This window comes from Acinonyx jubatus, chromosome A2 (assembly GCF_027475565.1).
Source record: "Acinonyx jubatus isolate Ajub_Pintada_27869175 chromosome A2, VMU_Ajub_asm_v1.0, whole genome shotgun sequence".
NCBI classification, from domain to species: Eukaryota; Metazoa; Chordata; class Mammalia; order Carnivora; family Felidae; genus Acinonyx; species Acinonyx jubatus.
Window position 1 is genome coordinate 114,879,817 of NC_069383.1, and position 14,097 is coordinate 114,893,913.

General features: G+C 55.5%; 1 protein-coding gene across 12 annotated transcripts in view; it reads left to right on the forward strand.

The window, feature by feature from the left end:
• The window catches only part of ATP2B2 (ATPase plasma membrane Ca2+ transporting 2), a 384,493-nt gene that overhangs the window by 204,821 nt on the left and 165,575 nt on the right, over positions 1–14,097 (forward strand). The window contains exon 1 of one of the 12 annotated variants that reach the window (XM_027042619.2): positions 6,577–6,733. The exons of the other annotated variants lie outside the window; for them this stretch is intronic. The gene's annotated coding sequence lies outside the window, so the exon portion shown is untranslated. Of the gene's footprint in view, positions 1–6,576; positions 6,734–14,097 lie in introns of those variants that run through there. 12 annotated transcript variants of the gene reach the window in all.

The window sequence follows — 14,097 nt, forward strand, 5'->3', positions numbered from 1 at the left end:
GGTTACAATCCCAACAGTGTCCACCTGTCCAGCACTCAGTGCGTGGGCCTCTCAGCTGCAGTATTCTCTATTGTCACACCTCAGCTCCCATCCTCTCTGGGAATCCTCTCTCCCTGCTGGGCCCCACCACCTCCTCAGGAGGAGAACCTCCAGAGAGATGGCAGGCTGTGGGGCAGACTGCTAGGTTTGAATGCTTGGTCCTGTGCCACACAGCTGTGCTCCCCCAAGCAAGCCACTCGCCCTCCCTGGGCTTATTCTTCACCTGTAAATTGAGGGCTGATAACACTAAATTCTCCTGGGTAGCAATGAGGAATAAATGACAGCTCTTGTGTTAAGTGCCTGGCACATAGTAGGCACTTAGCAAATGACAGATTCCCTTTTCTCTTCTCCTGACAGTCCTAGCTCCATCATCCCTACTCCTTCTGTTTCCTCTTTCCTTCTCCTCTTCTTTCCCCAGGGAGTCAGCCTTCTGGCAGGAGTGAAAACACACACACACACACACACACACACACACACACACATGTCAACTAGGAACCCCAGCACAGTACCTCACATTCTGTGAGAGCTAAATAAATATTTTTAGACCGAATAATCCTGAAGAAATGAATTACTAATGGTAAAATGTCAGGCTATAGGTGGCTGGGAGGGAGCATTGAGGGATAGGGCCTCCTTGGGTGTTCAATTCACCTTGAGTTCAGCCCTGGGTTCAAGCATCCTATTCCCAGTTGAGACCTTACTGAGGAACGTCAGAGTGAAGTTCAGGTCCTCCTTTGTCCTTCACAAGGTGGGCATGCAGAGAGAGCCCATTCATTGACAGGCTCAGGAAATAGCAACTCTTAAACCAGGACCTCCAGCAAGTGCAAAGAATATTGGCAGAGCTATAGAGAGATGCAAATACCAGTTCAAAACCACCAGGGGAATTTCTTTTTCATTCAACAAACCTGCACTCATCAGTTCAATCAATATTTATTGAGGTTCTGTGCCCAGTGCTGAGGATACAAGCAAATGAGATCCCCAGGATCCCCAAGGATTTCCCCCAACCTGATGGGCATGACATAAAAAGGTTAATAGCAACAAACTCTTGTTGGGGGTTGGAGATGATGGAGGGGAAATCAGGGAAGGCTTCAGAGAGGAGGGGTTGCTGGAGCTGAGGCTTGAAGCATGAATAGGAGTTCTCCAGGCAGAAAAGTGGGAAGGGAAGGCATCCCAGGCAGAGCTGATAGTGCATGCAAAGACACAGAGGCATGGAAATGCAAGAGTGTGTTTGGAGAGCAGGAGAGGCCTAGTGTGGGGGAAAACGGATAGAGGATAATGGGGAGGGTCTGGAATAGTCATGAGCCTCTCATGAGCCACTCATGAGCCTTGGAAGGACTTTGGGTTTTATGCTAAGGGCACAGGGAAGCCAAAGAGGGTTTAGAGGAGTTGAGAAGCTCTCTGAGGTGCAGGGATGGGTAAGCAGGGGAAGGATAGCAGGAGAAGGAGGAGGGAGACCAAGGTGAGGAGGCAGGATGGACAGATGGGAGTGGGCAGTGTGTTTGCATGTGCATTAACCAAAGGGATAGCATGGATGAGACCATGTTCCCCAGGCCTGGAAAAGGCAACCTCCCCCAGGGAGCCCTCCCATAATAGTTCTTGATTCCCCAGGCTCTGTGTTCTTGCAGGAGAGAAAGTACCAACTCTCTAACTGGCCACTGTTCCTAACGTCTGGCCTCACAGAGGGGCAGCAAGGTCAGTCGTCACCACACACCTTCCCTGCCCCACTGGAAGGCTAGGGGAGGCCATCCGGGCTCTGGTTTTCCTGACCTGTGGGAAATTAAGTCCTGTGGCTCCCTGGATACAGGTTCACACCCACCTCCTTTGGGGTCCTTGGGCTTAGCACGAGGACTCACGCAGTCCTGGTTTCAAGCCTCATTTCCCAAACTCCCTGTATGACCTTCGGCAACATCATTTCACCTCGCTCTACCTCACTTTCCTCATCGGTAAAATGGGGATGAAAAATAGGACCTACCTCCCAGGATGTTGTGGAGGTCATACCATGAGCCGCACGGTAGGATGCTGATATGAATGGTGCCTCAAGTTAGAAGTCAGGCTGAACCCTTCTTACTGAGGGAGCACGAACCAGTGGGGGGAGCCAGGCACTGGGGGCCTGGGTTTGTGGGTCGGAAGTCTGCACTGGATTGGCAGGTTCTTAGAGGCCAGCCCTGCCCACGCTCTACGGGGGAGGGATCTGAGCCATCATCCAACAGGATGAAGGGCTAGAAGAGACCCCCCCACACACACCGCCACAATGTTTCCCAGGGGCCTTCTGGAGAATCTCACCCTCTGTGTTTATTCTGTGCTTATTCTATTAATAACAGCTGCCATTTTCCGTTAGCCTGCAACCCAGCCAAATAGGTATTATTATTCCCATTTTACAGATGAGAAAGCTCAGGGAAGTTGAGTCCTTGGCCCAAATACTGCCAGTAAGTGAAAGAGCGGGGATTTGAATCCAGATCTGACTGACCACCAAACCAAGATCGGGTTGGCTGAGGAAGTTTTGGACCTCTGTGGGATGGGTATAGGGCCCCAAGGTGGGTGAGAGACTTGGGAGAAGCCAGGGCACATAGTCCCCAGACACCCATTCTATGGCCCCTCAAGGTCATTGTCCTAGGAGAGCATGAGTCATATGCCTTAAACTAGAGTAAATTTAGTCAGGGACAGAGGGAACGGTCTCAAACTCAAGTGGGTCCAATCTGGGCTCAAATCTTGACCTTGGCCCTCACTGGCTCTGTAACTCCTAAGCAAGCCACTTGAGGTCTCTGAGCCTCCATTTTTCCCTCCTATAAAATGGGAAGAAGCCCAGTCTCTCCTGAGGTGATGTGTGAAGGCCAGACAAGGCAGCGATGTGAGGGGCCTTTGGAAATATCTTCTCATCCTCCAAGAGCTCCGGCCAGCAGCTCTTTGTGACAACAGTTAACCTGCCCCAGGACCCCTGTCGAGGCATCAAAAGACCCTGAGTTGGATGAGGCATGGGTAGATGTGGTCCTCATTCCTACTTCTCTTCAAGAGGGAGAGGCAAAAGAGAACCTGTGTCTTCCAGAAAGGACACAGCTGGCATCCGATTGCATTTGATTCTGCCTCCCTGAGACCCGTCTGGACCTACCTCATCTGTCTCCTTTATGCAAATTGCCTTCATCAGACTGGACCTCATCCCTACCCTTATCCCTGGGTAGACTGACCCTCTACTTCCCCTATTCTCTGGCTCTAGGATTTCTGCCCGAAGACATGGTCTGGACAACTAAAGACTGTTTGAAAATCAGACTGGGCTGGCTCTCCCCTCAGCCCTGCTCTATTTCTCATACCTTCCCCCAACCCTAACCCTCAATCCTTGTTCACCATAAGCCAAATCATGCTGGAGGCAGAAGCTATCAGTAATCCTCCTGGCCAGCCTCCTGCCTCTCTCCCCCTCTTCCCCGTGGGTGACCCTGCCTTGTAGTTTCTAACCTTCCCGGAGTTGCAACACTGGCACCATTGTTTGTCAGATTTCACAACACCTCTGCCTGCCCAGTACCCCCTGCCCCCCAGCATATCCTGGAAAGACAGGCCAGATGCCCTAGGTGTGCCTGCTGCCTAGGGGAGGCACAGGGAGCAGGGCAGGGGACGAATGTCTGTGGCTAGGTGACCTTGGGCAAGCCACTTACGTCATTTTCTTGAGGCCTCAGTTTGCTCAGCCGTAAAATGGGAGAAATGGTTAGGAGCCCATGAAGGTCCTTCTGGTTCTGACATGTGATAAATCAAAATCACACAGCACTGGATTCATTCAAGCCTTTATTGTGGCACCTACCACATGCCGGGAGCTGGGGCTCTGGAGACATAGCTGAAGTGGTCACAGCTCAGTGAGAGAGACAGATGTGTAGACCATCGCAATGCCGTGTGCTCAGAGCCAGGCCAGACTCATGAATTGGTTCTTTTGGTGGAATCAGGAAGGACTATCTGAGGAAGCAGCATTTGAGCTGGACTTTGAAGGATGAATAGGAGTTCATGGGAGAAACATACTGAAAAACCTTCAGACTCTGCGGGTCGACATTTGGGCTGCCTCGGAAGTTAGGGGGCAGCCTGTAATTGGGGTACAGACACAGAGGCTGAAGCACAACAAGGCCTGAAATACCAAGGAGATGGGAGCTTAACCAGATGTCCATTCTAGTCTTAGGTTCTGGGAACAAAAATCCACGAGCTCCTGAGAGTTTGGTGTTGGCTGGTGAGGGCCCAGTGCACCCTAAACAGGGGCCAGCGCACAGGCAGGACTCAGGACTTTCAAGAGGATGAGTGTTGGGGCTCCCACCCGGCCCACACCTTGCTGGCCTTCACAGATAGGGAGCCATGGGCCTGGCGTCCTCAGGCTTAGGTCACAGGTTTGATTTACCCCCTCCTGGCTTGAGAGACCTTACCTTGGCTACCACACACAAATTTCTCATTGTAATTCAGGTGCTCACAGCAGTCATTATCGTGGTAGGATCAAACGACTCACTGTTTTGCAGTGGGCTTTGCAAACTGTAAAGTGTGTTGGACGCCGATAGGATTATTGCTGTGGCAGTGGTGGCTCGTAACTGGCCCCTTGTGGGGCTGTTTGTTTTGTAATCAGGAAAAGTGGTTTCCTCCCGCCCGCCCCCCACCTCTGCCCACCAATGATGTCGCAGAAATAACGGTGGGATTCCTGGCATGGACACATTTACTCCAACCAGACGTGAGCTGCAATGAGCCTTTCGCCCTCTGCCCCTTTACTGCCCACCCTCACCCCGGCCATCTCAGAACGCTCTTATTTGGCCCTGTGTAGGAGGAGAGAGGCTGCCCCTAGGCCCTGGGGAAGGGGTGGGGGACTCCTGGCTTGGCCTCTCCTAAGGTGGGATCTGACTGAGAGGTCTACCTGGAGGGGGACCAGTGGAGCCCCTCATCTGTGCCCCCAAGAAGGAGCCAACATGGGAACTCCCTGTCCCAGGCCACTGGTGGGGGCAAGAGCTTCTCTGAGCTGTGTCCTAGGTGGAACCCCAGCCGAGTGCCTTCCCTGCCTGGCCCAGGAGCAGAATGGGACCCCTTGGTGGGTTAGGGAAATAAAGAGCGAGGAGTATCAGCACGGCCCTGCTGACAGAGGCCCTGCCGCTGGCACTCGATCCCAGCTCTCTGCCTCCCTCGGCCCCTCTGCCCGGCCAGGTTCTGATTTTGGTGCAGTGCAGACTTTCAGCTTAACGAGACAAATTGATATTCTGTGCCAGCCCAGGGATGGAGAGGCAGCTCGGGACGCTCAGGCTCGGGCGGGCAGCTCAGAACTGGGCAGGGGGTGGGGACAGGGGAAGGAGGCAGCTTCCATCTGGAGCTGCCTTCCGGGGCCACCCCCAGCCCTGACCCTCCTCCAGTATGCGCCCCCTCCACGCTGACAGGTGCCCTGAGACAGTGGTCCTGAAGGTCCTCCCACTTTCCGTGCCGTCCTCCCAAGCAGGGCACCCCTCCTCTAAGGGGGTAGGGCAGTGGAAAGGGAGGCCTCAGAATCCAAGAGAAGCCCCTTCACCTACTGTGACCTCCTAACCTTGATCTTGGGTCTGTCCTCCCACCAGTCTGGATTTAAAGGGGCAGCAGGTCTGAACTTAAACGGATAGCAGATGAGGCGGGAAGAAGTGAGCGGTTGGCTGGGGGGTGGGGGGGGGTTGCATTCCTTCAGACTCCTTATTGGGGGTCCCTGGAGTCTCTGGACGTGGCCAGCCAACCCCAGTATGGTCAGTCCCCCAACTCATCACAGATGTCCCTGTAGATGAAGTGGATACAGGAGACGTTTGTAGACACCCCTGCCGGTGTGCACCTGTGAGCAGAGAAACGGCCTAGCGTCTTGAAGGGGTCTTCTGCCAGCCCTGCAGCCCCCAGGCAGGTGGGAGTACCCATAGGTAGGGCTACAGGGCTGCCGGGGTGGCGTTTAGATGGCAGCGGGGAGCTCAGTACCGGCTCTGCTATGTTGGACCTGCAGCCACAGATGTGTTTAGTCTCTGTGGAGTCCATTGCTCTCCCCCTATGTGACCTTTGCCCCCCTTTGGTCTGGGGGTGCCCTGACCAAAAAGAGGGGGACACCAGAGCCCCTGCATAGCCGAAGGAGTCCCTCAGAAAGTAGGGGGTGACCTGGGGCCATTTGAGCAAAATCTTCCCCTCTCCCCTTTTACGGTCTCCCGACGACCACCATCAATCGCAGGACGCCCTCCACTCAGGCTCAGCCCCGACAGTACCCTCACCATGCCCTTGACATTCCCTCCTACTTTGGGGGAGCAGGCATATTCCTGGGACTCTGCCAGCTTCAGTTCCTCATGATCCCACGGGAGGAATTAAAACCGCAAACAACACCGTGGTGGTTCGGTCCACACACCCCCGCCCCCACTCTCCTCCCCCAGTCCCCCCACCAGAACAAGCCCTCCCCGCGTCCCTCCCTCGGTCCTCCGTCCTCCGCCCCCTCCCCCAGCCTCCGGCAGCGCAGCGGCAGGGGCGGCCTCTGCCTCCCCCGAGATTGCATTTTGCCAGCGAGATGCTCTCCTAGAAGCCGGCGCCGGCGCCTCCGCCCCCCCCCCCCGCCCCCCCACCTGCTCGGGCAGGATGGTACAGTCTGCAGAGGGACCCGGGCACGCTGGCTGGGCTCAGCCGCGGCACCAGCTGCCGCACCGCGATTACGGGGCTGCCCGCCTGGAAACCGTGCCGGATTTGTGGTGATTTTCGTAGCCAAGTAAGTACCGGCATCCCCCAGCATGAGAAAATAAAAAATAAAAAGCGCCCCACTCCGTTCTCCCCTTCCTCCCTCACCCATTTTATTTTGTTTCATTTCATTTGATTTTTTTCATTGCTGATGGTGGTGGTGGCAGTGGGGGGGGGGGGGGTGGTTGGTGGGAGCCCGGCTTGTTTATCTGGCAGCAGCTGAGGCTGCATTGGGAGCCGCCGCCGAGGGAGACACTAGCGTGAGGGTCCGTGTGCTGGGGGATAGGACGGGGGTGCTGGGGACTTGAGCAGGGGGCCTTGGACAAGCGGATGCCCAGGGTCTCAGGTAGATGCCGGCAGCCTCTGCTCAGCAAATGCCCCCGATGGATGTTATGCAAGGGCCGGCAAGCCAGTAGCAGGGGGCAAGGTTCTCTTCCCTCTGAGCTTGTCCCAGGGAGAGGCAGAGGACTAGAGGGTGCCTCCTGGCCGGCCCCCACTGGGTTGCAAGAAAGAGGCAAAGGGAGACTCCCACAGAGGGTCCTTCTGGCAGGGTGGGCTGCAGTGTGCCAGGACCACCAGGTCAGGCCAGCTAAGGCATGTGGTGGCAGGGATGAGTCCCCAGGTCCCCAAGATGGTCAGGAGGGGGGCACGAGTGGGGTGGCCAGGCCATTTTGCAGCAGTCATGCTGGGTGGTGGAGTTGGCACTTTCAGCCCGGATGCCCAGTTCCTCGGCCAGTCTGGGTGGCCTCTGGCTGAGAGCTAGGTACCTGGGGCTCCTCCCTGCCCCCTGCAGGGTCAAGACTGAGGAAATCCATCAGGGGGTCTCTGCACTCCCCATGGGTGAGCTGCGCAGCCACCCTTTGTAGCCAAGGGGTCACTCCATGCATGGCTGTCCTCTGGTCACCTAGGTTGTATGGAGAGGGGTCTCTGGGGCTGGCCTGCCCTAGTCAGGCAAGTGCCCCAGGGGTCTTGGGGCCCCCACACAGAGGCCCAGCCAGGCTCGACCTTCAGAAGGGTAAGCGAGTGGGCAGGCTCAGCCAGCAGAGGGTCTTGGCGTGACGCTGAGCGCCCCTCGCCCAGCACAGAATGGGTTCCCCTCCTTGCCTGCATTGCTCTCCAAATCGCTGGGAGGAGGCAGAGCTGACGTTTGGGGCATTTCCAGGAGCTGCAGGCGCCATCCGGAGAAATTCTCCTTTGACGTGTGCAGTAGGAGGGGGCTTGGAGCGCAGGCCTCAGGGGCCTCCGCCTGTTAACTTCGTTGAAGGAACAGTGGCAGGGAGGGGGCTAAGATGGCTCTGAGGGAACCCTGCAGGGGGAGTTCAGGAAAGATGCAAATGGCCCATATTATTTAGCTACCTTTGTCCCCCCGTCCCATTCTCATCAGGGCATGTACACAGCCACAGATACACTTATACAAATACAGGACACATAGTAGTGTATTGTATGTGTTCAAATCATACACACATACAGAGTTCCTGTGCCCATAGATACACTTCAGCACATGTGAATACAGCTCAAATCCCTGGATACCACCTGCTCACCTGCAAACCACAGCATGCACATGAATGCATCATGCACGCACACACACACACACACACACACACACACCTGTGAATGCAGCATACCCACACATGCACGTAGCTCTAACACAGGAATGCAGGAGGCTGCATGTGGGCTAACTGGCCTGCACGTGGTGCCCTGCAGCAGCCACAAATGTGGCATGTGGCCATGTGAGGGCTGGCCCCCATGTGAAAATGACAAGCACATATTTGTGGTATCCCACAGGCCATTTCTGCATGCCCTTCCATGCATTAGCAGGCGCACAGCATGCTGGAATGTGCCCACGGGGGAGTGTAGGTTGCTGATGTACAAAGACAGCCCAGGCACACAGACGTGGCACTTCTGCAGATGCTTCATGCACACATCCACCCCTCAGCTTTCAGACATCTGCCCTGGGAGTGAAGGTGCCTCTGTGGGCACTGGGGAGAGGCTTACCCCTCAGGGGACTACCTGTGAGGACACAGGGACACCGGCCAGGCGAGGGCCAGCCCAGATTCCCAGGGAGCTCTGATTGGAGTCAGGTTATTGATGTTCTGTGGAGAAGGCTGCCCAGAGTTGGAAAGGGGACAGAGGAGGGGGCAGGAGCAGCTGCTGCCCACAGCCCAGACCACCAGGAGTCTGGACCAGTCCCACCACCCCACTTCTCTGGCACCAGGAAACCTGCACACTGGAGGGAGTCTCTCAGAGCTCGGGTCCAGGACACTGCCAACAGCCCCCAAGTTCTCTCCAGACCACAGATCACAAAAGCTGCCTGTGGCTCATGCTGTAGAGAGACTGAAATTCTCTTCTCCCCTTGGCCCCTCTTCCTTTCTCCCCACCTAGCGTAGGTATGGGTTGGGAGACTTGGGTAAATAATAGTAAGCCAGCTAGCATTCACTGAGCTAATGGTTCTGCATCCATCGCTTCAGGGATGGGGGTGGGGGGGCTCCCATGACCACGTTATTCCCATGCCATAGATGAGAAGCTGCACAGAGAAGTAGAGACACTTATCCAAGGCCACACAGCTGGAACATGGCGGAGACAGGGTGGAAGCCAGGCCATTGGCTTCCCTGCCTGCCGTCTTGGACCCTCCCCTCCCTTCTTTCATGAGGCCAGCCTCAACTTAGGGTGCCAACATCTTGGGAACCAACAGTCCAAGAACTTGGGATTTGGGGATGAGACTTCAGGAAAGGGTCCAGAGAGTCTCCTGAGGGCAAAAGCAGAGCCCTCCCCAGACACATGTGGCCCTGTCCTAGACAGCTCTGCCACCTTTTATCTGGTGGAACTGATGGCACTAGAAAGCCAATGCAGATGTGTGCATTCTAAAGTTACCTGGCCTGGACCCGTTCATAACAGGGAAACTGAGGGCCAGCCAGGGGAAAGGATTTGTCCAAGGTCACACTGTGCTTTTTGGAGAGTAGGGTGTCTTGCCAGCCTCCGTCAGGTCCCAGGCGTGAAGCAGCAGGGGCCTGTTTGGTTCCTGGTTTTCCCCAGCTGTTTGACTGCAAGTTAAAATGATGAGTGCACCGGGCCCAGCCTCTACTTCTGACCAGCTGTATGACCTTGGGCAAGCTGCTTTGTCCCTCTGCACCTCAGTCTCCTCTTCTGTGACCAGGGCATGCCTGTTCTTGCCCTGCCTCCCCCCACAGTGATCTGAGAACCTCGAACACCCTAGAGAGCTGTGCACAGAGGTGCCACTGGCATCAGAGCCTGGAGCCTGAGCCGGTGAGCACCTTCCTGCTGCAGTTGGCCAAAGTCAGGAGGGGAAGGAAGGAAGGGAAATCTCTAGGCCGATGGGTCTCCGGCATATTAATGAACCTAGAGAATCACCTGGTAGAGGACAAATTTCCAGGTCCCCCGCCCAGTGATTCAGGAGGTCCCAGGAGCTGTGTTTTCACAGGTGTCGCTGGGTTCTTATCTCTGTAGCTGTGTACCCAGTGGAGCGAGGTGGCTGAGAGTGGATTTGGGGGAGCTCGGAGGCTCTCACAGCTGGGAGTAACTGGAGCATCATGCTATTCATCTGCTCCCATCACATCCAGAGAAACTGAGGTCACCTGGCAGTTTGGTGGCAAAATGAGACTGAGACTCAGATCTCCAGCCCTCCAGTCCCCTGTCCTGCCCCCAGCCTCTGGCTGCACCCTGCACCCCTAAATCGGGCCCTTCTCACATGGCAAACAGGGCCATCTTTCTTAGCAGTGTGGCTGGGAGGGATGCACCTAAGAGACTCCCTGAGTCTTGGGTTTGAGTCGCCATGATGCCTCTCCCCAGCTCTATGGCAGTGAGGGAATTGGCTTGTCCTCTGTAAACCTCAATGTTCCCCTCTCTAGAAGGGCTGTTGGGAAGATTCTGAGTGATGTGTGTGAAGCAGCTGGCACATCATAGGTGCAGGGTGAAGGTTGGGGACTTGGGGGACCCTGAGGTGCACAGTGTAGTTCCTCTCGACCTCCCCCCTTAGCTCCCAAGGGGCTGCAGGAGAGCTGTCTGGGGTGCAAGTTCTGGACGCCACATGCAAACACACTTTGTGGGGGTGGATGAGCCCCTTCCCCAACCTCCCCTGTAACACACAGAGCAGTGTGGGAGACAGGGGTGGGTCTCTTATGTGGAATCTGGGCACCCCAGCCCACCCTGCCATCTCCAAGGCCAGAACATTAAACATGCAGTAATCCATTTCTCCCTCTGAGCAGGAGCCCCAAACAAGAAACTATTTAGGGAGGATGTCCCCGTGGACAGAGACAGACAGTGGTGATAGTTGATGGGAAAGATGGCAAGGCTCTAGAGTTCAAGGCAGTAGGGTGGAGCCTCAGTTCACCCCTCTGTGACCTCTCAGGCTGTTGTTGCAAGGGGCAAGTGGGGAAGTACTGGACATTGAGTGGCAGGCTCAGGGTGTGGCCAGTATTTGTGGCTCAGTGAGTGGAAGTTGTCGAGATCGAGAATCAGACTAAGTTGTGAGCTCGAAACCTACTTCGGCCATTTAAGAATTTGACCCTTGAGTCAGTTGCTTTACCTCTTCAGGCCCTGGCCTTTGGTCTGTAAAATGAGAACAGGTGCCCACTTCGGAGGGCTGCTGCATGATGACGATACAAAATAGGGGACGCTCTCAGCAACCCCTGAAAACCTGCTGTGTGCCAGGGGATGTGCTGAGGGCTTCACCCTGGTCTCCAGTGGGGAGCCCCGCATTGGAGGGAGGGAGTGTTTTTAAGGCCTTAGACGCATTCCAGGAAAGCCCTCCAGGGGAGTAGAGAGCAAGATGGCCCGGCCTGATGGAGGCAGAGGGAGGAGGCCAGGGCTGCAGTCCCTGAGGCTACAGAGGTCCCCATGTGTCGGGGAGGAGGCCTGGGTCTGAGGGTCAGGAGAGTCGAGTTCCAGGCCCAGCTCGGTCAGGGATGGATGACCTTGGGCAAGTCGTGTCAGTCCCCAGGTCTCACAGTTTCCCCTTGGAAGAGGGGGCAGCGATCCTGCCTGCCTCGTGTCCTCTGTGAGGGTAGAGTCTCCTGCCAGCTGGCCCTTGGGCTGAAGGGCCTGAGACACTGCAAGGCTGAGGTTTAACTGCAGCAGCATTTATAACAGCTCTGTTTCCTGTGGCCACCACAGCAAATGGCCACGACCCGAGTGGCCTGAAACAACAGAAATTTAGCGTCCCCCGGTTCTGGAGGCTGGACATCTGGCATCAAGGCGTCACAGGGCTGCTTTCTGCTGGAGGCCTTGAGGGAGCTGGCACACCGCGCCTCATCCCCAGCTTCCGTTGCTCGCCAGCGACCCTTGGAGCTCAGTGGCTCGTGGCTGTATCGCTGCAATCTCTGTCTTCATTGTCACATCACCTTCTTCTCTGTTGTGTCTCTGTGTCCTCTCTTCTGTTTGTGAAGACACCAGTCACTGGATACAGGGCCCATCCATCCAGGATGGTCTCATCTCGAGATCTTTAAATACATCTGCAAAGACCCTACTTCCAAATAGGGCCACATGCTGAAGTTCCTGGTGGACGTGAAACTTGGGAGGGACACTTCGGCCCACTACAATCGTTACTATTTTACTAGTTCACTATTAGCAAGTCCTTTGCACAGTGTCTCATTGCTTCCTCACAAGCACCCCTTCTACAGATAAAGAAACCGAGGCCTGGCGGGGGGGGGGTTAGAACATGCCTGAGTCACATAGCAAGCGAGGGGCACAGCTGGGATTTGAACCCAGGTCTCTGGTGCTCTTTCTCCTTGCCATCTTTTTAGAGCTGGCTGGCGGCTGCTTCTACCCAGGAACCCGTGAGCCAGGAATTCTAGCCAGTCCTGAGCTGATCCAGGACCTGGGGGTGGGGGGGTTCTTGAGCCCCAGAAAGGAGAGCTGGAGGTGGGCAGGGGAGCTTGGAGGTATCGGGGGGCTATGCTAGGCCCAGGAGACCCGCACAGCAGAGGGTCGAGAGCCCACAGTGCCTTCTTCTCTCTGCCACTCAATGCTCTTACAGACCTCGTGGCTCTCATCTGAAGAATGGGGGAGAGCGACACTAAACCTGTGGGGTAACTGCCAAGCTCTAATATGCTAACCATTGATAGTCATCACTGATAGCTAAAATGTGTCCTCCAGCACTTTCCAAATGTTTGTTAGTTTCACGTGTGGGAGGGTAATTGCTTATTCCAAGCCTCATCCTGCTAAGCAGCTCTACTGTTGAATAGCTGCATGTGGTTGAACTAGTGGTTGAACTTGACCTCAGTTTACCTCTCCATAAAAGTACCCACCTTCCCAGATGTCCTGAGAGGCAGAAGGGATTCAGGTGAAGTACCTGGCCTGGGGTTACGGTCCGGTCCACCGAAGCCTGGGAGGAAATAGAGATACGATAGTGTTATCGTACTGTTACCTGTAGTGTAAGGATTTGGGGAAGTGATGCAAACGGAGCCCTTGGCTCAGAGATCAGTACTGAAATGGCCTTCCCTGGTGCCATGGGAAAGACTCGAATTTCAATCCTAATGCCAGTGTTTACTGCTGTGACCTTGAACCAGTATCTTTGCCCCATGGAGCTTGGGAGCTTGGCACCCTGAGATGTAAAGGGGATTTGAAGAGACCCACCTAACAAGATAGTGTGTGTGACATGATGGATAGAAAACTGTCACAAATGGGGTCCCGATCATGCCAGACACTCAGAAACGTTGAGCTTCTGTCCTGCTTCTGGAGAAGGGCCCCCGGAGGACTTCGTTAAAGATGGCCTCAGAAGAGGCAAGTTCTAGTCCCAGGAGAGGTGGATTTAATTTTTGCAGAGACCCCGGGAAGTCGTGCTATAGTGGAGTGGGTGGTTGGAAGAGGCTATGGGAAGAAGCCAAGAACAGACGACCCCGTTTGGGGTCCAAGAGCCATATAGCTTCGAAGGAAGGAAGCAGGTCTCTCTGGGGCTCCCATGCCCACCCCGAGGGCAGTTTTCTATAAAGTTGTGGTGCTCTCCACATTGGCTTGGGCTGCTCCACTGGGTCATGTCTGGCCACCCAGGGACTGCTTTGCAGGGGCCATGGGGACTGTCATCCAAAGGAGCTCACTCTAGCCTGGCTGCCTCAGACCCCTGCTTAGTTGGCCTGGGGCAACAGCTCAAGGCTGGCAAGGGAAGGTGAACTGTCATGTTTTTCCATCAAGGCTGTAGAGCGGTGGGGGGTGGGGGGCCGGGTTCCTTGGGAAGTCATTTGGAGGTGTCTTCCTGTCTGCCTGAGGCCTTTGCACTGGGTGAGGGCCAAAACCTCATCCAGAGCAAGGGGGGGCTGGGCTTCAGGTGACTGAGTCTCCTCAGCGTTCTGACCTGTGCCCGAGGGCAGGGTGCACGTCCCACGTGGGCTGAATTAGCAGTGATGTAGCATGGTGGTTCAGGACCAAGTCTGGGCTGAGCCT